The following is a 24,851-nucleotide window of genomic DNA, read 5'->3' on the forward strand; positions in this document are numbered from 1 at the left end:
ATAGTTTATCACTAATTCTTTTATTCAACACTATATTTCCTTGTGGGATAACTGCAGCAGCTCCTACTTTACTATTTATAGTTTTTGATGCATCTGTGAATATCATGATGTTATCAAAAAACATTTCCTCAATCCAATGGTAACTATTTAAATGTCTATTCTTCAGTAACTGCATGTTTACCTTTGGGTTGTCATACATCCACGGTGGTGTTGCAGGAATTGGTACTGTAGGGCTAACTTTAATATTGCCAATTTGTGTTTTGTTACATATATCTCCTATTATCCACCCAAAACTATTCATTTTTTTCTTCCCTTTTTCTTGTCAGTTTATTAGCACTTGACGGGTTGGATGTCCTTGCTTGGATCCTTTTAAGTTTGCCCAATAAACTGCTGAGAGTTGATCTCTCCTCATGTCCAAAGGTTTTTCATTCATTTCTACTTGTAATGCTGCCACTGGAGTAGATTTAGTAGCTCCACAACATAACCTTAACGCCTGCGACTGGATCCGGTCTATTTTCCCAAGTAGTGTTTTTGAAGCAGATTGATAAATAATGCATCCGTAGTCAATAACAGATGGAATTAAAGTGATATATATTGTTTTCAATGTCAACCTATCAGCCCCCCAATCTTTACCCCTCAAAGCCCTCATTATATTTAACACCTTTTTACTTTTCTCCACTATTTTGCTGATGTGGGTTGACCAGTTCATATTTTTATCAAACCATATTTCTAAATATTTAAATACTTGTACCTCTTCTATGTTTTCTCCATAGAGTTTTATTTGGAGCTTGTTTTGTACTTTCCTCTTCGTAAAATGTATGACTTTTGTCTTTCCAACAGAGAATCTTAAACCCCAAGCCGTCCCCCAGTCTTGAACATTATTTACCGCTTTTTGAATCTTCTTTTCTATATGATGTGTATTTCTACCTCTCTTCCACATCACTCCATCATCACAAACAATGCCACCTCCACTAACCCTTCCACTTCACTAAAAACTTCATTTATCATGATGGAAAATAGTACTGGACTTATTATACTCCCTTGTGGGGTCCCATTTTCCACTTTGTATTCTCTGCTATATTCATTCTCTATTTTTACTAATAATGTTCTACTTGTTAAGAAGTCTATTTCAATGCTTATACATTCTACAAAACCCAAAACTAGTGAAGTTTGCACGTTGTGTGAACCGTAAATAAAAAAAGAATACAATGATTTGCAAATCCTTTTCAACCTATATTCTATGAAATGGACTGCAGAGTCAAGATATTTAACATTCGAAACGGAAAATGTTTTTTATTGTTTACAAATATTAGCTCAATTGGAAATTGATGCCTGCAATGAATTTCAAAGGAGCTGGCACAAGTGGCAAAAAAAGACTGATAATGTTGAGGAATGCTCATCAAACACATAATTGGAACATCCCACAGGTGAACAGGCTAATTGGGAACAGGAGGGTGCCATGATTGGCTATAAAAACAGCTTCCATGAAATGCTCCCTCATTCACAAACAAGGATGGAGCGAGGGTCACCATTTTGTGACAAAATGTGTGAGCATTTTGTTGAACAGTTTAGGGACAACATTTCTCGGAGAACTATTGCAAGGAATTTAGGGATTTCAAAATCTGCGGCCTGTAATATCATCAAAGGGTTCAGAGAATCTTGAAAAATCACTGCATGTGAGCGAGGACATTAAATCCCTCAGGCGGTACTGCATTAAAAAGCGACATCAATGTGTAAAGGATATCACCACATGGGCTCAGGAACACTTCACAAATCCACTGTCAGTAACAACAGTTAGTCGCTAGATCTGAAAGTGAAAGTTAAAACTCTACTATGCAAAGCCAAAGCCTTTTATCAACAACACCCAGATATGACGGCAGCTTTGCTGGGCCCGAGCTCATCTAAGATGGAATGATGCAAAGTGGAAAAGTGTTCTGTGGTGTGACAAGACCACATTTCATATTGTTTTTGGAAACTGTGGTACTTGTGTACTCCGGACCAAAGAGGAAATAAACCATCCGGATTGTTCTAGGCGCAAAATTGAAAAGCCAGCATGTGTGATGGTATGGGGGTGTATTAGTACCCAAGGCATGGGTAACTTACACATCTGTGAAGGCAACATTCATGCTGAAAGTTACATACAGGTTTTGGAGCAACAAATGTTGCCATCCAAGCAACGTTATGATGGACGCCCCTGCTTATTTCAGCAAGACAATGCCATGTCACCTGTTACAACAGCGTGGCTTCATACTAAAAGAGTGTGGGTACTAGACTGGCCTGCCTGTAGTCCAGACCTGTCTCCCATTGAAAATGTTTGGCGTAATATGAAGCCTAAAATTCCACAACAGAGACCCCGGATTGTTGAACACCTTAAGCTGTACATCAAGCAAGAATGGGAAAGAATTCCACCTGAAAAGCTTCAAACATTGGTCTTATCAGTTCCCAAACGTTTACAGAGAGTTATTAAAAGGAGAGGCCATGTAACACAGTGGTAAAAATGTCCCTGTGCTAACTTTTTTGCAATGTGTTGCTGCCATTAAATTCTAAGTCAATGATTATTTGCAATTAAAAAAAAAAGTTTCTCAGTGTGAACATGAAATATCTTGTATTTGCAGTCTATTCAATTGAATATAAGTTGAAAATGATTTGCAAATCATTGTATTCTCTTTTTATTTACCATTTACACAACGTGCCAACTTCACTGGTTTGGTAAGATATTATCTACAGCAAATGACATGTTTTTTACCACTTTGTGGTTCAGGTTCTTCATCACATACACAACTACTCCTCCTCCTTTTTTGTTGCTTCTGTTGATGTAGTTTAGTTCATATCCTTCCAGATAAAAATATATTCCTTTTTTTATCATCAATCCATGTTTCTGTGACAGCGATCACTTTGAAGGGTTTGTTGAATTGTTCTAAAAAGTGCTTCATGTTGTTAGAATTTGCATACAAACTTCTGCTATTAAAATGAATAATTGACAATTTGTTATTACATTTAATGTTGCAATTAATTTTTTTATCTGGATAATAAAAACAATTATTACTGATGTGGGAGAAAACATTTGTATCTGGATCTATATCATTTTCCAAATCTTGGTTTTTGTGATTTTTGTTGCAGAAGTTTGTCAGTTCCATATTTTTTTTGTTCAACAATCTTTAGTTATTCTCCGGTGTGGACAACTCAAAAGTGACTTTTTTCCTCAAATCCTCAGTGCTTTGTATGTGTGTGTGTGTATGTGTGTGTGTGTGTGTGTGTGTGTGTGTGTGAGTGTGTGTGTGTGTGTGTGTGTGTGTGTGTGTGTGTGTGTGTGTGTGTTCTGACAATGCTTACTTATGGGGGACGTCGTTCTGTTTACAAAGTCCATCCATCCATCCATCCATCATCTTCCGCTTATCCGAGGTCGGGTCGCGGGGGCAGCAGCCTAAGCAGGGAAGCCCAGACTTCCCTATCTCCAGCCACTTCGTCTAGCTCTTCCCGGGGGATCCCGAGGCGTTCCCAGGCCAGCCGGGAGACATAGTCTTCCCAACGTGTCCTGGGTCTTCCCCGTGGCCTCCTACCAGCTGGACGTGCCCTAAACACCTCCCTAGGGAGGCGTTCGGGTGGCATCCTGACCAGATGCCCGAACCACTTCATCTGGCTCCTCTCCATGTGAAGGAGCAGCGGCTTTACTTTGAGTCCCTCCCGGATGGCAGAGCTTCTCACCCTATCTCTAAGGGAGAGCCCCGCCACCCGGCGGAGGAAACTCATTTCGGCCGCTTGTACCCGTGATCTTATCCTTTCGGTCATGACCCAAAGCTCATGACCATAGGTGAGGATGGGAACGTAGATCGACCGGTAAATTGAGAGCTTTGCCTTCCGGCTCAGCTCCTTCTTCACCACAACGGATCGATACAACGTCCGCATTACTGAAGACGCCGCACCGATCCGCCTGTCGATCTCACGATCCACTCTTCCCCCACTCGTGAACAAGACTCCTAGGTTTACAAAGTCACTTTAAATAATAGTCAAATCCATTCTGAAGATGCCTAAGTGATTTTTAAGCTTTTTTCCCCCCCATAAACCATGTTTACTGTTTAGTTTGAGTGTGAGACATTTGCACAGCAGCCCCCTCATAGGGCTGTAGCTGGTACTGCACTCGCTGTTGGGCTCATATCCCTCCCCTGATTACCAATGGACTACACCTGGTCCCCAAACTGAAGGAGGTTCCTCTGCAGTGCAGGACATGTCGGCTGACTCAACACCAAAATAAGCTGTTTAAACCAAAAAGGTAAGCACATCTTTCTTATAAACGGAGGTTGTTGACTATCATTTGTGCAAGAGCAATGTGTTCATAAGCAAGTTAAGCCAAGAAATGAGGTAAGGTAGTTACGTCTTGTGAGGTAGCATAGCATTGCTCCTAGAAAGCTTTTGAATCACGTTATGTTGCTTTTTTTTGGCATTTGGACTGGAAATTATATATTTTACTACAAAGAGTTAAAGATGTTTTTTTTTGGTAGCGAAACTTTTCTAACGGGTGGACTTTGTGTTGCTTTTTTTGGCATTTGGACTGGTTTATAGTCAAAGTAGCTCTAATTTAATGTTAATTGGTTGTCTAGAAGGACTTCTAAGAAGTTATATGTATAGTTATGATGGACATTGGAGATGAAGTATATTTTTAAAAATATACTTTTTTGTTGATCTTAGCGCTGCTTTCGATACTGTCAATCATAATATTTTATTAGAGGGTATCAAAACACGTATTGGTATGTCAGACTTGTAGAACAGGAGGGCCTTATCCGGCCCGTGGGACCTATGTTTGACAGCCCTGATCTAGGCCCTTTGTGTCCTCAAAGAGAGTTGGCTCACAGGTTGCTGCACAACAGCCATCTTGGCTTGGTTGACCACCACCTTTTTCACTTCTCGGGAAAAAAATGTCTAGTTAAAGTACCCGTGATTTAACCCCCGACTCCAACTCTTGATGCTGCAAGCCTGGCAGGGAGGTAATGGGTTCCATTTTTATAGTCCTTGGTATGACTCGGCCGGGGTTTGAACTCACGACCTATTGATCTCAGGGCAGACACTCTAACCACTAAGCCACTGAGTAGTGAAGAAGTCATGTAGTATGTAACTGACTTCAAGTAGAAACTTCTTCCCTCATGTCATGTTAATATCCATCCATCCATTTTCTGCCACTTATTCCCTTTGGGTTCGCTGGTGCCTATGTCAGCTACAATCGGGCGGAAGGCGGGGTACACCCTGGACAGGTGGCCAACACAGATAGACAGACAACATTCACACACTAGGGACCATTTAGTGTTGCCAATCAACCTATCCCCAATACAATATTTTTATTGAGCAAAATATCATTTTTCATTGAAAACAAAGCTCCAGGTATAAACATCAAAGCCATTCATACATTCTAATCTTGCAACTTGCAACTTGTTTCTATATCTAAATTCATGCAGAGGCTTTCAACACAATGATGTTTATGTCAAATAGAAAATAGATGAATCACTCATTTTAAAAAGGTGTCATCTCCCAATTGTTCTGGACTTTTCCCACTGTTAGAAAACACAAACAAATCTAAAAGAAACAATCTTGTTTCTACAGGATAATCATCATGAAGACAATGTCAAATAAAATTCTCAAATCAAGAGTGTCATCCAATAATTTAGTGAGCATTCTACAAGCTGTTGATTCTACTCAGTGGCCGAGTGGTTAGAGTGTCCGCCCTGAGATGGGTAGGTTGCGAGTTCAAACCCCGGCCAAGTCATACCAAAGACTATAAAAATGGGAGCCATTACCTCCCTGCTTGGCACTCAGTATCAAGGGTTGGAATTGGGGGTTAAATCACCATAAATGATTCCCGGGCGTGGCACCGCTGCTGCCCACTGCTCCCCTCACTTCCCAGGGGGTGAACAAGGGGATGGGTCAAATGCAGAGGACACATTTCACCACACCTGTTGTGTGTGTGACAATCATTGCTACTTTAACTATAACTTTAACTTTACGTGACATAAGGTGAAAAGATGTCCACAAACCTGCTCTGTGTAGCACAACTTGAGGTTTGAAAACAGCGTCCGGTAGTTCTTGTAGACGTTTGTTCTCCTCCTTTGTCCTAGAAAGTTCCTCCTGGTACTCTGCTACGGTTCTTTCCAACACTCCAAATATTTCTTCAACAGTAACCTTGAGTCGCTGCTCCATCAACCTTCTCACCTTTTGGAATTGGCACATTTTTTCCTGCCTTATTTCTTGGCTCATGTTTTACATGTAAAAAGCTGATTTTAAAAGTAAGTAATTAGTTTGAGTGCAAAAAGAGATGAGATGTTAGCATTTGAGGCTCCCAACACGGAGTGATGGGTGCTTGGCGAAGGATCGGCCTTTAAAAGATGCTGCTCTTTGAAGTAGCAGCTCTTTGACATGAAAGAAGCTTTGAGCAACATATATTCATGTACTTACACTGTCAAAACTAATACTGGATGATAATAATATATATAATACTGCCACCTACTGCAGCGGAGTATGTCACATATATTCATGTACTTACACTGTCAAAACTAATACTGGATGATAATAATATATATAATACTGCCACCTACTGCAGCGGAGTATGTCACATATATTCATGTACTACACTGTCAAAACTAATACTGGATGATAATAATATATATAATACTGCCACCTACTGCAGCGGAGTATGTCACATATATTCATGTACTTACACTGTCAAAACTAATACTGGATGATAATAATATATATAATACTGCCACCTACTGCAGCGGAGTATGTCACATATATTCATGTACTCACACTGTCAAAACTAATACTGGATGATAATAATATATATAATACTGCCACCTACTGCAGCGGAGTATGTCACATATATTCATGTACTTACACTGTCAAAACTAATACTGGATGATAATAATATATATAATACTGCCACCTACTGCAGCGGAGTATGTCACATATATTCATGTACTTACACTGTCAAAACTAATACTGGATGATAATAATATATATAATACTGCCACCTACTGCAGCGGAGTATGTCACATATATTCATGTACTCACACTGTCAAAACTAATACTGGATGATAATAATATATATAATACTGCCACCTACTGCAGCGGAGTATGTCACATATATTCATGTACTCACACTGTCAAAACTATACTGGATGATAATAATATATATAATACTGCCACCTACTGCAGCGGAGTATGTCACATATATTCATGTACTCACACTGTCAAAACTAATACTGGATGATAATAATATATATAATACTGCCACCTACTGCAGCGGAGTATGTCACATATATTCATGTACTTACACTGTCAAAACTAATACTGGATGATAATAATATATATAATACTGCCACCTACTGCAGCGGAGTATGTCACATATATTCATGTACTTACACTGTCAAAACTAATACTGGATGATAATAATATATATAATACTGCCACCTACTGCAGCGGAGTATGTCACATATATTCATGTACTCACACTGTCAAAACTAATACTGGATGATAATAATATATATAATACTGCCACCTACTGCAGCGGAGTATGTCACATATATTCATGTACTCACACTGTCAAACTAATACTGATGATAATAATATATATAATACTGCCACCTACTGCAGCGGAGTATGTCACATATATTCATGTACTTACACTGTCAAAACTAATACTGGATGATAATAATATATATAATACTGCCACCTACTGCAGCGGAGTATGTCACATATATTCATGTACTTACACTGTCAAAACTAATACTGGATGATAATAATATATATAATACTGCCACCTACTGCAGCGGAGTATGTCACATATATTCATGTACTTACACTGTCAAAACTAATACTGGATGATAATAATATATATAATACTGCCACCTACTGCAGCGGAGTATGTCACATATATTCATGTACTTACACTGTCAAAACTAATACTGGATGATAATAATTTATATAATACTGCCACCTACTGCAGCGGAGTATGTCACATATATTCATGTACTTACACTGTCAAAACTAATACTGGATGATAATAATATATATAATACTGCCACCTACTGCAGCGGAGTATGTCACATATATTCATGTACTTACACTGTCAAAACTAATACTAAATGATAATAATATATATAATACTGCCAGCTACTGCAGCGGAGTATGTCACATATATTCATGTACTTACACTGTCAAAACTAATACTGGATGATAATAATTTATATAATACTGCCACCTACTGCAGCGGAGTATGTCACATATATTCATGTACTTACACTGTCAAAACTAATACTGGATGATAATAATTTATATAATACTGCCACCTACTGCAGCGGAGTATGTCACATATATTCATGTACTTACACTGTCAAAACTAATACTGGATGATAATAATATATATAATACTGCCACCTACTGCAGCGGAGTATGTCACATATATTCATGTACTTACACTGTCAAAACTAATACTGATGATAATAATATATATAATACTGCCAGCTACTGCAGCGGAGTATGTCACATATATTCATGTACTCACACTGTCAAAACTAATACTGGATGATAATAATATATATAATACTGCCACCTACTGCAGCGGAGTATGTCACATATATTCATGTACTCACACTGTCAAAACTAATACTGGATGATAATAATATATATAATACTGCCACCTACTGCAGCGGAGTATGTCACATATATTCATGTACTTACACTGTCAAAACTAATACTGGATGATAATAATATATATAATACTGCCACCTACTGCAGCGGAGTATGTCACATATATTCATGTACTTACACTGTCAAAACTAATACTGGATGATAATAATATATATAATACTGCCACTACTGCAGCGGAGTATGTCACATATATTCATGTACTTACACTGTCAAAACTAATACTGGATGATAATAATATATATAATACTGCCAGCTACTGCAGCGGAGTATGTCACATATATTCATGTACTTACACTGTCAAAACTAATACTGGATGATAATAATATATATAATACTGCCACCTACTGCAGCGGAGTATGTCACATATATTCATGTACTTACACTGTCAAAACTAATACTGGATGATAATAATATATATAATACTGCCACCTACTGCAGCGGAGTATGTCACATATATTCATGTACTTACACTGTCAAAACTAATACTGGATGATAATAATATATATAATACTGCCACCTACTGCAGCGGAGTATGTCACATATATTCATGTACTCACACTGTCAAAACTAATACTGGATGATAATTATATATATAATACTGCCAGCTACTGCAGCGGAGTATGTCACATATATTCATGTACTTACACTGTCAAAACTAATACTGGATGATAATAATATATATAATACTGCCACCTACTGCAGCGGAGTATGTCACATATATTCATGTACTTACACTGTCAAAACTAATACTGGATGATAATAATAATATAATACTGCCACCTACTGCAGCGGAGTATGTCACATATATTCATGTACTCACACTGTCAAAACTAATACTGGATGATAATAATATATATAATACTGCCACCTACTGCAGCGGAGTATGTCACATATATTCATGTACTTACACTGTCAAAACTAATACTGGATGATAATAATAATATATAATACTGCCACCTACTGCAGCGGAGTATGTCACATATATTCATGTACTTACACTGTCAAAACTAATACTGGATGATAATAATATATATAATACTGCCACCTACTGCAGCGGAGTATGTCACATATATTCATGTACTTACACTGTCAAAACTAATACTGGATGATAATAATATATATAATACTGCCACCTACTGCAGCGGAGTATGTCACATATATTCATGTACTTACACTGTCAAAACTAATACTGGATGATAATAATATATATAATACTGCACCTACTGCAGCGGAGTATGTCACATATATTCATGTACTTACACTGTCAAAACTAATACTGGATGATAATAATATATATAATACTGCCACCTACTGCAGCGGAGTATGTCACATATATTCATGTACTTACACTGTCAAAACTAATACTGGATGATAATAATATATATAATACTGCCACCTACTGCAGCGGAGTATGTCACATATATTCATGTACTTACGCTGTCAAAACTAATACTGGATGATAATAATATATATAATACTGCCACCTACTGCAGCGGAGTATGTCACATATATTCATGTACTCACAGCTGTCAAAACTAATACTGGATGATAATAATATATATAATACTGCCACCTACTGCAGCGGAGTATGTCACATATATTCATGTACTTACACTGTCAAAACTAATACTGGATGATAATAATATATATAATACTGCCACCTACTGCAGCGGAGTATGTCACATATATTCATGTACTTACACTGTCAAAACTAATACTGGATGATAATAATATATATAATACTGCCAGCCTACTGCAGCGGAGTATGTCACATATATTCATGTACTTACACTGTCAAAACTAATACTGGATGATAATAATATATATAATACTGCCAGCTACTGCAGCGGAGTATGTCACATATATTCATGTACTTACACTGTCAAAACTAATACTGGATGATAATAATATATATAATACTGCCACCTACTGCAGCGGAGTATGTCACATATATTCATGTACTTACACTGTCAAAACTAATACTGGATGATAATAATATATATAATACTGCCACCTACTGCAGCGGAGTATGTCACATATATTCATGTACTCACACTGTCAAAACTAATACTGGATGATAATAATATATATAATACTGCCACCTACTGCAGCGGAGTATGTCACATATATTCATGTACTTACACTGTCAAAACTAATACTGGATGATAATAATATATATAATACTGCCACCTACTGCAGCGGAGTATGTCACATATATTCATGTACTTACACTGTCAAAACTAATACTGGATGATAATAATATATATAATACTGCCACCTACTGCAGCGGAGTATGTCACATATATTCATGTACTTACACTGTCAAAACTAATACTGGATGATAATAATATATATAATACTGCCACCTACTGCAGCGGAGTATGTCACATATATTCATGTACTTACACTGTCAAAACTAATACTGGATGATAATAATATATATAATACTGCCACCTACTGCAGCGGAGTATGTCACATATATTCATGTACTTACACTGTCAAAACTAATACTGGATGATAATAATATATATAATACTGCCACCTACTGCAGCGGAGTATGTCACATATATTCATGTACTCACACTGTCAAAACTAATACTGGATGATAATAATATATATAATACTGCCACCTACTGCAGCGGAGTATGTCACATATATTCATGTACTTACACTGTCAAAACTAATACTGGATGATAATAATATATATAATACTGCCACCTACTGCAGCGGAGTATGTCACATATATTCATGTACTTACACTGTCAAAACTAATACTGGATGATAATAATATATATAATACTGCCACCTACTGCAGCGGAGTATGTCACATATATTCATGTACTTACACTGTCAAAACTAATACTGGATGATAATAATATATATAATACTGCCACCTACTGCAGCGGAGTATGTCACATATATTCATGTACTTACACTGTCAAAACTAATACTGATGATAATAATATATATAATACTGCCACCTACTGCAGCGGAGTATGTCACATATATTCATGTACTTACACTGTCAAAACTAATACTGGATGATAATAATATATATAATACTGCCACCTACTGCAGCGGAGTATGTCACATATATTCATGTACTCACACTGTCAAAACTAATACTGGATGATAATAATATATATAATACTGCCACCTACTGCAGCGGAGTATGTCACATATATTCATGTACTTACACTGTCAAAACTAATACTGGATGATAATAATATATATAATACTGCCACCTACTGCAGCGGAGTATGTCACATATATTCATGTACTTACACTGTCAAAACTAATACTGGATGATAATAATATATATAATACTGCCACCTACTGCAGCGGAGTATGTCACATATATTCATGTACTTACACTGTCAAAACTAATACTGGATGATAATAATATATATAATACTGCCACCTACTGCAGCGGAGTATGTCACATATATTCATGTACTTACACTGTCAAAACTAATACTGGATGATAATAATATATATAATACTGCCACCTACTGCAGCGGAGTATGTCACATATATTCATGTACTTACACTGTCAAAACTAATACTGGATGATAATAATATATATAATACTGCCACCTACTGCAGCGGAGTATGTCACATATATTCATGTACTTACACTGTCAAAACTAATACTGGATGATAATAATATATATAATACTGCCACCTACTGCAGCGGAGTATGTCACATATATTCATGTACTCACACTGTCAAAACTTATACTGGATGATAATAATATATATAATACTGCCACCTACTGCAGCGGAGTATGTCACATATATTCATGTACTACACTGTCAAAACTAATACTGGATGATAATAATATATATAATACTGCCACCTACTGCAGCGGAGTATGTCACATATATTCATGTACTTACACTGTCAAAACTAATACTGGATGATAATAATATATATAATACTGCCACCTACTGCAGCGGAGTATGTCACATATATTCATGTACTTACACTGTCAAAACTAATACTGGATGATAATAATATATATAATACTGCCACCTACTGCAGTCGGAGTATGTCACATATATTCATGTACTTACACTGTCAAAACTAATACTGGATGATAATAATATATATAATACTGCCACCTACTGCAGCGGAGTATGTCACATATATTCATGTACTTACACTGTCAAAACTAATACTGGATGATAATAATATATATAATACTGCCACCTACTGCAGCGGAGTATGTCACATATATTCATGTACTTACACTGTCAAAACTAATACTGGATGATAATAATATATATAATACTGCCACCTACTGCAGCGGAGTATGTCACATATATTCATGTACTTACACTGTCAAAACTAATACTGGATGATAATAATATATATAATACTGCCACCTACTGCAGCGGAGTATGTCACATATATTCATGTACTTACACTGTCAAAACTAATACTGGATGATAATAATATATATAATACTGCCACCTACTGCAGCGGAGTATGTCACATATATTCATGTACTTACACTGTCAAAACTAATACTGGATGATAATAATATATATAATACTGCCACCTACTGCAGCGGAGTATGTCACATATATTCATGTACTTACACTGTCAAAACTAATACTGGATGATAATAATATATATAATACTGCCACCTACTGCAGCGGAGTATGTCACATATATTCATGTACTTCACACTGTCAAAACTAATACTGGATGATAATAATATATATAATACTGCCACCTACTGCAGCGGAGTATGTCACATATATTCATGTACTCACACTGTCAAAACTAATACTGGATGATAATTATATATATAATACTGCCACCTACTGCAGCGGAGTATGTCACATATATTCATGTACTTACACTGTCAAAACTAATACTGGATGATAATAATATATATAATACTGCCACCTACTGCAGCGGAGTATGTCACATATATTCATGTACTTACACTGTCAAAACTAATACTGATGATAATAATATATATAATACTGCCACCTACTGCAGCGGAGTATGTCACATATATTCATGTACTTACACTGTCAAAACTAATACTGGATGATAATAATATATATAATACTGCCACCTACTGCAGCGGAGTATGTCACATATATTCATGTACTTACGCTGTCAAAACTAATACTGGATGATAATAATACATATAATACTGCCACCTACTGCAGCGGAGTATGTCACATATATTCATGTACTTACGCTGTCAAAATTAAGACTGGATGATAATAATATATATAATACTGCCACCTACTGCAGCGGAGTATGTCACATATATTCATGTACTCACAGCTGTCAAAACTAATACTGGATGATAATAATATATATAATACTGCCACCTACTGCAGCGGAGTATGTCACATATATTCATGTACTTACACTGTCAAAACTAATACTGGATGATAATAATATATATAATACTGCCACCTACTGCAGCGGAGTATGTCACATATATTCATGTACTCACACTGTCAAAACTAATACTAAATGATAATAATATATATAATACTGCCAGCTACTGCAGCGGAGTATGTCACATATATTCATGTACTTACACTGTCAAAACTAATACTGGATGATAATAATATATATAATACTGCCACCTACTGCAGCGGAGTATGTCACATATATTCATGTACTCACACTGTCAAAACTAATACTGGATGATAATAATATATATAATACTGCCACCTACTGCAGCGGAGTATGTCACATATATTCATGTACTTACACTGTCAAAACTAATACTGGATGATAATAATATATATAATACTGCCACCTACTGCAGCGGAGTATGTCACATATATTCATGTACTTACACTGTCAAAACTAATACTGATGATAATAATATATATAATACTGCCACCTACTGCAGCGGAGTATGTCACATATATTCATGTACTTACACTGTCAAAACTAATACTGGATGATAATAATATATATAATACTGCCACCTACTGCAGCGGAGTATGTCACATATATTCATGTACTACACTGTCAAAACTAATACTGGATGATAATAATATAAATAATACTGCCACCTACTGCAGCGGAGTATGTCACATATATTCATGTACTCACACTGTCAAAACTAATACTGGATGATAATAATATATATAATACTGCCACCTACTGCAGTGGAGTATGTCACATTTATTCATGTACTCACACTGTCAAAACTAATACTGGATGATAATAATATATATAATACTGCCACCTACTGCAGTGGAGTATGTCACATATATTCATGTACTTACACTGTCAAAACTAATACTGGATGATAATAATATATATAATACTGCCACCTACTGCAGCGGAGTATGTCACATATATTCATGTACTTACACTGTCAAAACTAATACTGGATGATAATAATATATATAATACTGCCACCTACTGCAGCGAGTATGTCACATATATTCATGTACTTACACTGTCAAAACTAATACTGGATGATAATAATATATATAATACTGCCAGCTACTGCAGCGGAGTATGTCACATATATTCATGTACTCACACTGTCAAAACTAATACTGGATGATAATAATATATATAATACTGCCACCTACTGCAGCGGAGTATGTCACATATATTCATGTACTTACACTGTCAAAACTAATACTGGATGATAATAATATATATAATACTGCCACCTACTGCAGCGGAGTATGTCACATATATTCATGTACTCACACTGTCAAAACTAATACTGGATGATAATATATATATAATACTGCCACCTACTGCAGCGGAGTATGTCACATATATTCATGTACTCACACTGTCAAAACTAATACTGGATGATAATAATATATATAATACTGCCACCTACTGCAGCGGAGTATGTCACATATATTCATGTACTTACACTGTCAAAACTAATACTGGATGATAATAATATATATAATACTGCCACTACTGCAGCGGAGTATGTCACATATATTCATGTACTCACACTGTCAAAACTTATACTGGATGATAATAATATATATAATACTGCCACCTACTGCAGCGGAGTATGTCACATATATTCATGTACTCACACTGTCAAAACTAATACTGGATGATAATAATATATATAATACTGCCACCTACTGCAGCGGAGTATGTCACATATATTCATGTACTTACACTGTCAAAACTAATACTGGATGATAATAATTTATATAATACTGCCACCTACTGCAGCGGAGTATGTCACATATATTCATGTACTTACACTGTCAAAACTATACTGATGATAATAATATATATAATACTGCCACCTACTGCAGCGGAGTATGTCACATATATTCATGTACTCACACTGTCAAAACTACTACTGGATGATCATAATATATATAATACTGCCACCTACTGCAGTGGAGTATGTCACATATATTCATGTACTCACACTGTCAAAACTAATACTAAATGATAATAATATATATAATACTGCCACCTACTGCAGCGGAGTATGTCACATATATTCATGTACTTACACTGTCAAAACTAATACTGGATGATAATAATATATATAATACTGCCACCTACTGCAGCGGAGTATGTCACATATATTCATGTACTTACACTGTCAAAACTAATACTGGATGATAATAATTTATATAATACTGCCACCTACTGCAGCGGAGTATGTCACATATATTCATGTACTTACACTGTCAAAACTAATACTGGATGATAATAATTTATATAATACTGCCACCTACTGCAGCGGAGTATGTCACATATATTCATGTACTTACACTGTCAAAAACTACTACTGGATGATAATAATTTATATAATACTGCCACCTACTGCAGCGGAGTATGTCACATATATTCATGTACTTACACTGTCAAAACTAATACTGGATGATAATAATATATATAATACTGCCACCTACTGCAGCGGAGTATGTCACATATATTCATGTACTTACACTGTCAAAACTAATACTGGATGATAATAATATATATAATACTGCCACCTACTGCAGCGGAGTATGTCACATATATTCATGTACTTACACTGTCAAAACTAATACTAATGATAATAATATATATAATACTGCCAGCTACTGCAGCGGAGTATGTCACATATATTCATGTACTCACACTGTCAAAACTAATACTGGATGATAATAATATATATAATACTGCCACCTACTGCAGCGGAGTATGTCACATATATTCATGTACTCACACTGTCAAAACTAATCCTGGATGATAATAATATATATAATACTGCCACCTACTGCAGCGGAGTATGTCACATATATTCATGTACTCACACTGTCAAAACTAATACTGGATGATAATAATATATATAATACTGCCACCTACTGCAGCGGAGTATGTCACATATATTCATGTACTTACACTGTCAAAACTAATACTGGATGATAATAATTTATATAATACTGCCACCTACTGCAGCGGAGTATGTCACATATATTCATGTACTTACACTGTCAAAACTAATACTGGATGATAATAATATATATAATACTGCCAGCTACTGCAGCGGAGTATGTCACATATATTCATGTACTTACACTGTCAAAACTAATACTGGATGATAATAATATATATAATACTGCCACCTACTGCAGCGGAGTATGTCACATATATTCATGTACTTACACTGTCAAAACTAATACTGGATGATAATAATATATATAATACTGCCACCTACTGCAGCGGAGTATGTCACATATATTCATGTACTCACACTGTCAAAACTAATACTGGATGATAATAATATATATAATACTGCCACCTACTGCAGCGGAGTATGTCACATATATTCATGTACTCACACTGTCAAAACTAATACTGGATGATAATTATATATATAATACTGCCAGCTACTGCAGCGGAGTATGTCACATATATTCATGTACTTACACTGTCAAAACTAATACTGGATGATAATAATATATATAATACTGCCACCTACTGCAGCGGAGTATGTCACATATATTCATGTACTTACACTGTCAAAACTAATACTGGATGATAATAATACATATAATACTGCCACCTACTGCAGCGGAGTATGTCACATATATTCATGTACTTACACTGTCAAAACTAATACTGGATGATAATAATATATATAATACTGCCACCTACTGCAGCGGAGTATGTCACATATATTCATGTACTTACACTGTCAAAACTAATACTGGATGATAATAATATATATAATACTGCCACCTACTGCAGCGGAGTATGTCACATATATTCATGTACTTACACTGTCAAAACTAATACTGGATGATAATAATATATATAATACTGCCACCTACTGCAGCGGAGTATGTCACATATATTCATGTACTTACACTGTCAAAACTAATACTGGATGATAATAATATATATAATACTGCCACCTACTGCAGCGGAGTATGTCACATATATTCATGTACTCACGCTGTCAAAACTAATACTGGATGATAATAATATATATAATACTGCCACCTACTGCAGCGGAGTATGTCACATATATTCATGTACTTACACTGTCAAAACTAATACTGGATGATAATAATATATATAATACTGCCACCTACTGCAGCGGAGTATGTCACATATATTCATGTACTCACACTGTCAAAACTAATACTAATGATAATAATATATATAATACTGCCAGCTACTGCAGCGGAGTATGTCACATATATTCATGTACTTACACTGTCAAAACTAATACTGGATGATAATTATATATATAATACTGCCAGCTACTGCAGCGGAGTATGTCACATATATTCATGTACTTACACTGTCAAAACTAATACTGGATGATAATAATATATATAATACTGCCACCTACTGCAGCGGAGTATGTCACATATATTCATGTACTTACACTGTCAAAACTAATACTGGATGATAATAATACATATAATACTGCCACCTACTGCAGCGGAGTATGTCACATATATTCATGTACTTACACTGTCAAAACTAATACTGGATGATAATAATATATATAATACTGCCACCTACTGCAGCGGAGTATGTCACATATATTCATGTACTTACGCTGTCAAAACTAATACTGGATGATAATAATACATATAATACTGCCACCTACTGCAGCGGAGTATGTCACATATATTCATGTACTTACGCTGTCAAAATTAAGACTGGATGATAATAATATATATAATACTGCCACCTACTGCAGCGGAGTATGTCACATATATTCATGTACTCACGCTGTCAAAACTAATACTGGATGATAATAATATATATAATACTGCCACCTACTGCAGCGGAGTATGTCACATATATTCATGTACTTACACTGTCAAAACTAATACTGGATGATAATAATATATATAATACTGCCACCTACTGCAGCGGAGTATGTCACATATATTCATGTACTCACACTGTCAAAACTAATACTAAATGATAATAATATATATAATACTGCCAGCTACTGCAGCGGAGTATGTCACATATATTCATGTACTTACACTGTCAAAACTAATACTGGATGATAATAATATATATAATACTGCCACCTACTGCAGCGGAGTATGTCACATATATTCATGTACTCACACTGTCAAAACTAATACTGGATGATAATAATATATATAATACTGCCACCTACTGCAGCGGAGTATGTCACATATATTCATGTACTACACTGTCAAAACTAATACTGGATGATAATTATATATATAATACTGCCAGCTACTGCAGCGGAGTATGTCACATATATTCATGTACTTACACTGTCAAAACTAATACTGGATGATAATAATATATATAATACTGCCACCTACTGCAGCGGAGTATGTCACATATATTCATGTACTACACTGTCAAAACTAATACTGGATGATAATAATATATATAATACTGCCACCTACTGCAGCGGAGTATGTCACATATATTCATGTACTCACACTGTCAAAACTACTACTGGATGATAATAATATATATAATACTGCCACCTACTGCAGCGGAGTATGTCACATATATTCATGTACTCACACTGTCAAAACTTATACTGGATGATAATAATATATATAATACTGCCACCTACTGCAGCGGAGTATGTCACATATATTCATGTACTCACACTGTCAAAACTAATACTGGATGATAATAATATATATAATACTGCCACCTACTGCAGCGGAGTATGTCACATATATTCATGTACTTACACTGTCAAAACTAATACTGGATGATAATAATATATATAATACTGCCACCTACTGCAGCGGAGTATGTCACATATATTCATGTACTTACACTGTCAAAACTAATACTGGATGATAATAATATATATAATACTGCCACCTACTGCAGCGGAGTATGTCACATATATTCATGTACTTACACTGTCAAAACTAATACTGGATGATAATAATATATATAATACTGCCACCTACTGCAGCGGAGTATGTCACATATATTCATGTACTTACACTGTCAAAACTAATACTGGATGATAATAATATATATAATACTGCCACCTACTGCAGCGGAGTATGTCACATATATTCATGTACTTACACTGTCAAACTAATACTGGATGATAATAATATATATAATACTGCCACCTACTGCAGCGGAGTATGTCACATATATTCATGTACTTACACTGTCAAAACTAATACTGGATGATAATAATATATATAATACTGCCACCTACTGCAGCGGAGTATGTCACATATATTCATGTACTTACACTGTCAAAACTAATACTGGATGATAATAATATATATAATACTGCCACCTACTGCAGCGGAGTATGTCACATATATTCATGTACTTACACTGTCAAAACTAATACTGGATGATAATAATATATATAATACTGCCACCTACTGCAGCGGAGTATGTCACATATAGTCATGTACTTACACTGTCAAAACTAATACTGGATGATAATAATATATATAATACTGCCACCTACTGCAGCGGAGTATGTCACATATATTCATGTACTACACTGTCAAAACTAATACTGGATGATAATAATATATATAATACTGCCACCTACTGCAGCGGAGTATGTCACATATATTCATGTACTTACACTGTCAAAACTAATACTGGATGATAATAATATATATAATACTGCCACCTACTGCAGCGGAGTATGTCACATATATTCATGTACTTACACTGTCAAAACTAATACTGGATGATAATAATATATATAATACTGCCACCTACTGCAGCGGAGTATGTCACATATAGTCATGTACTTACACTGTCAAAACTAATACTGGATGATAATAATATATATAATACTGCCACCTACTGCAGCGGAGTATGTCACATATATTCATGTACTCACACTGTCAAAACTAATACTGGATGATAATAATATATATAATACTGCCACCTACTGCAGCGGAGTATGTCACATATATTCATGTACTCACACTGTCAAAACTAATACTGGATGATAATTATATATATAATACTGCCAGCTACTGCAGCGGAGTATGTCACATATATTCATGTACTTACACTGTCAAAACTAATACTGGATGATAATAATATATATAATACTGCCACCTACTGCAGCGGAGTATGTCACATATATTCATGTACTTACACTGTCAAAACTAATACTGGATGATAATAATACATATAATACTGCCACCTACTGCAGCGGAGTATGTCACATATATTCATGTACTTACACTGTCAAAACTAATACTGGATGATAATAATATATATAATACTGCCACCTACTGCAGCGGAGTATGTCACATATATTCATGTACTTACGCTGTCAAAACTAATACTGGATGATAATAATACATATAATACTGCCACCTACTGCAGCGGAGTATGTCACATATATTCATGTACTTACGCTGTCAAAACTAATACTGGATGATAATAATACATATAATACTGCCACCTACTGCAGCGGAGTATGTCACATATATTCATGTACTTACGCTGTCAAAATTAAGACTGGATGATAATAATATATATAATACTGCCACCTACTGCAGCGGAGTATGTCACATATATTCATGTACTCACACTGTCAAAACTAATACTAAATGATAATAATATATATAATACTGCCAGCTACTGCAGCGGAGTATGTCACATATATTCATGTACTTACACTGTCAAAACTAATACTGGATGATAATAATATATATAATACTGCCACCTACTGCAGCGGAGTATGTCACATATATTCATGTACTCACACTGTCAAAACTAATACTGGATGATAATAATATATATAATACTGCCACCTACTGCAGCGGAGTATGTCACATATATTCATGTACTTACACTGTCAAAACTAATACTGGATGATAATAATTTATATAATACTGCCACCTACTGCAGCGGAGTATGTCACATATATTCATGTACTTACACTGTCAAAACTAATACTGGATGATAATAATTTATATAATACTGCCACCTACTGCAGCGGAGTATGTCACATATATTCATGTACTTACACTGTCAAAACTAATACTGGATGATAATAATATATATAATACTGCCACCTACTGCAGCGGAGTATGTCACATATATTCATGTACTTACACTGTCAAAACTAATACTGGATGATAATAATATATATAATACTGCCACCTACTGCAGCGGAGTATGTCACATATATTCATGTACTTACACTGTCAAAACTAATACTGGATGATAATAATATAAATAATACTGCCACCTACTGCAGCGGAGTATGTCACATATATTCATGTACTCACACTGTCAAAACTAATCCTGGATGATAATAATATATATAATACTGCCACCTACTGCAGTGGAGTATGTCACATATATTCATGTACTCACACTGTCAAAACTAATACTGGATGATAATAATATATATAATACTGCCACCTACTGCAGTGGAGTATGTCACATATATTCATGTACTTACACTGTCAAAACTAATACTGGATGATAATAATATATATAATACTGCCACCTACTGCAGCGGAGTATGTCACATATATTCATGTACTTACACTGTCAAAACTAATACTGGATGATAATAATATATATAATACTGCCACCTACTGCAGCGGAGTATGTCACATATATTCATGTACTTACACTGTCAAAACTAATACTGGATGATAATAATATATATAATACTGCCAGCTACTGCAGCGGAGTATGTCACATATATTCATGTACTCACACTGTCAAAACTAATACTGGATGATAATAATATATATAATACTGCCACCTACTGCAGCGGAGTATGTCACATATATTCATGTACTTACACTGTCAAAACTAATACTGGATGATAATAATATATATAATACTGCCACCTACTGCAGCGGAGTATGTCACATATATTCATGTACTCACACTGTCAAAACTACTACTGGATGATAATAATATATATAATACTGCCACCTACTGCAGCGGAGTATGTCACATATATTCATGTACTCACACTGTCAAAACTAATACTGGATGATAATAATATATATAATACTGCCACCTACTGCAGTGGAGTATGTCACATATATTCATGTACTCACACTGTCAAACTAATACTGGATGATAATAATATATATAATACTGCCACCTACTGCAGCGGAGTATGTCACATATATTCATGTACTTACACTGTCAAAACTAATACTGGATGATAATAATATATATAATACTGCACCTACTGCAGCGGAGTATGTCACATATATTCATGTACTCACACTGTCAAAACTAATACTGGATGATAATAATATATATAATACTGCCACCTACTGCAGCGGAGTATGTCACATATATTCATGTACTCACACTGTCAAAACTAATACTGGATGATAATAATATATATAATACTGCCACCTACTGCAGCGGAGTATGTCACATATATTCATGTACTCACACTGTCAAAACTAATACTGGATGATAATAATATATATAATACTGCCACCTACTGCAGCGGAGTATGTCACATATATTCATGTACTCACACTGTCAAAACTAATACTGGATGATAATAATATATATAATACTGCCACCTACTGCAGCGGAGTATGTCACATATATTCATGTACTTACACTGTCAAAACTAATACTGGATGATAATAATATATATAATACTGCCACCTACTGCAGCGGAGTATGTCACATATATTCATGTACTCACACTGTCAAAACTAATACTGGATGATAATAATATATATAATACTGCCACCTACTGCAGCGGAGTATGTCACATATATTCATGTACTTACACTGTCAAAACTAATACTGGATGATAATAATATATATAATACTGCCACCTACTGCAGCGGAGTATGTCACATATATTCATGTACTCACACTGTCAAAACTATTACTGGATGATAATAATATATATAATACTGCCACCTACTGCAGCGGAGTATGTCACATATATTCATGTACTCACACTGTCAAAACTAATACTGGATGATAATAATATATATAATACTGCCACCTACTGCAGCGGAGTATGTCACATATATTCATGTACTTACACTGTCAAAACTAATACTGGATGATAATAATATATATAATACTGCCACCTACTGCAGCGGAGTATGTCACATATATTCATGTACTTACACTGTCAAAACTAATACTGGATGATAATAATATATATAATACTGCCACCTACTGCAGTGGAGTATGTCACATATATTCATGTACTCACACTGTCAAAACTAATACTGATGATAATAATATATATAATACTGCCACCTACTGCAGCGGAGTATGTCACATATATTCATGTACTCACACTGTCAAAACTAATACTGGATGACATTAAAAGCAATGCTTTGTCCTGACTTACTTTCTGTGGAATTGTAAGTCTATCAAAACAAATGAGCAGTCATTTTGGGCTTAACTTTACATTCCAATCACTCTTTCTGAGCTGCCCTAACTTAGAGAAATATCACTTTAGAAGTTTAGAAAAAAGTTTAGTAAAAGCAATTATGGGGTGCCGAATGTTAAAGTTCAGTCTAACTTTTGTAGCAGATATATTTCTCACATTCAGCTTATTTAATCACATTTAAATGTAGACTCTAAATATTATATCTAAATGTTCAATCTAAATCTTAATCACAATTTAAATCTCAAATATTAATCTATATGTTAAGAGAATACGCTATAGAAAATGGATGGATGG

At 35.1% G+C, this 24,851-nt stretch overlaps 1 protein-coding gene across 1 annotated transcript in view; it reads left to right on the forward strand.

Moving 5' to 3' along the window:
• Positions 1–4,112: 4,112 nt before the first annotated feature.
• The window catches only part of LOC133547746 (gastrula zinc finger protein XlCGF57.1-like), a 34,814-nt gene continuing 14,075 nt past the window's right edge, over positions 4,113–24,851 (forward strand). Inside the window, exon 1 of the mRNA XM_061893296.1 lies at positions 4,113–4,270. The gene's annotated coding sequence lies outside the window, so the exon portion shown is untranslated. The remainder of the gene's footprint in view (positions 4,271–24,851) is intronic.

Source organism: Nerophis ophidion, unplaced genomic scaffold (assembly GCF_033978795.1).
Source record: "Nerophis ophidion isolate RoL-2023_Sa unplaced genomic scaffold, RoL_Noph_v1.0 HiC_scaffold_171, whole genome shotgun sequence".
Classification (NCBI taxonomy): Eukaryota; Metazoa; Chordata; class Actinopteri; order Syngnathiformes; family Syngnathidae; genus Nerophis; species Nerophis ophidion.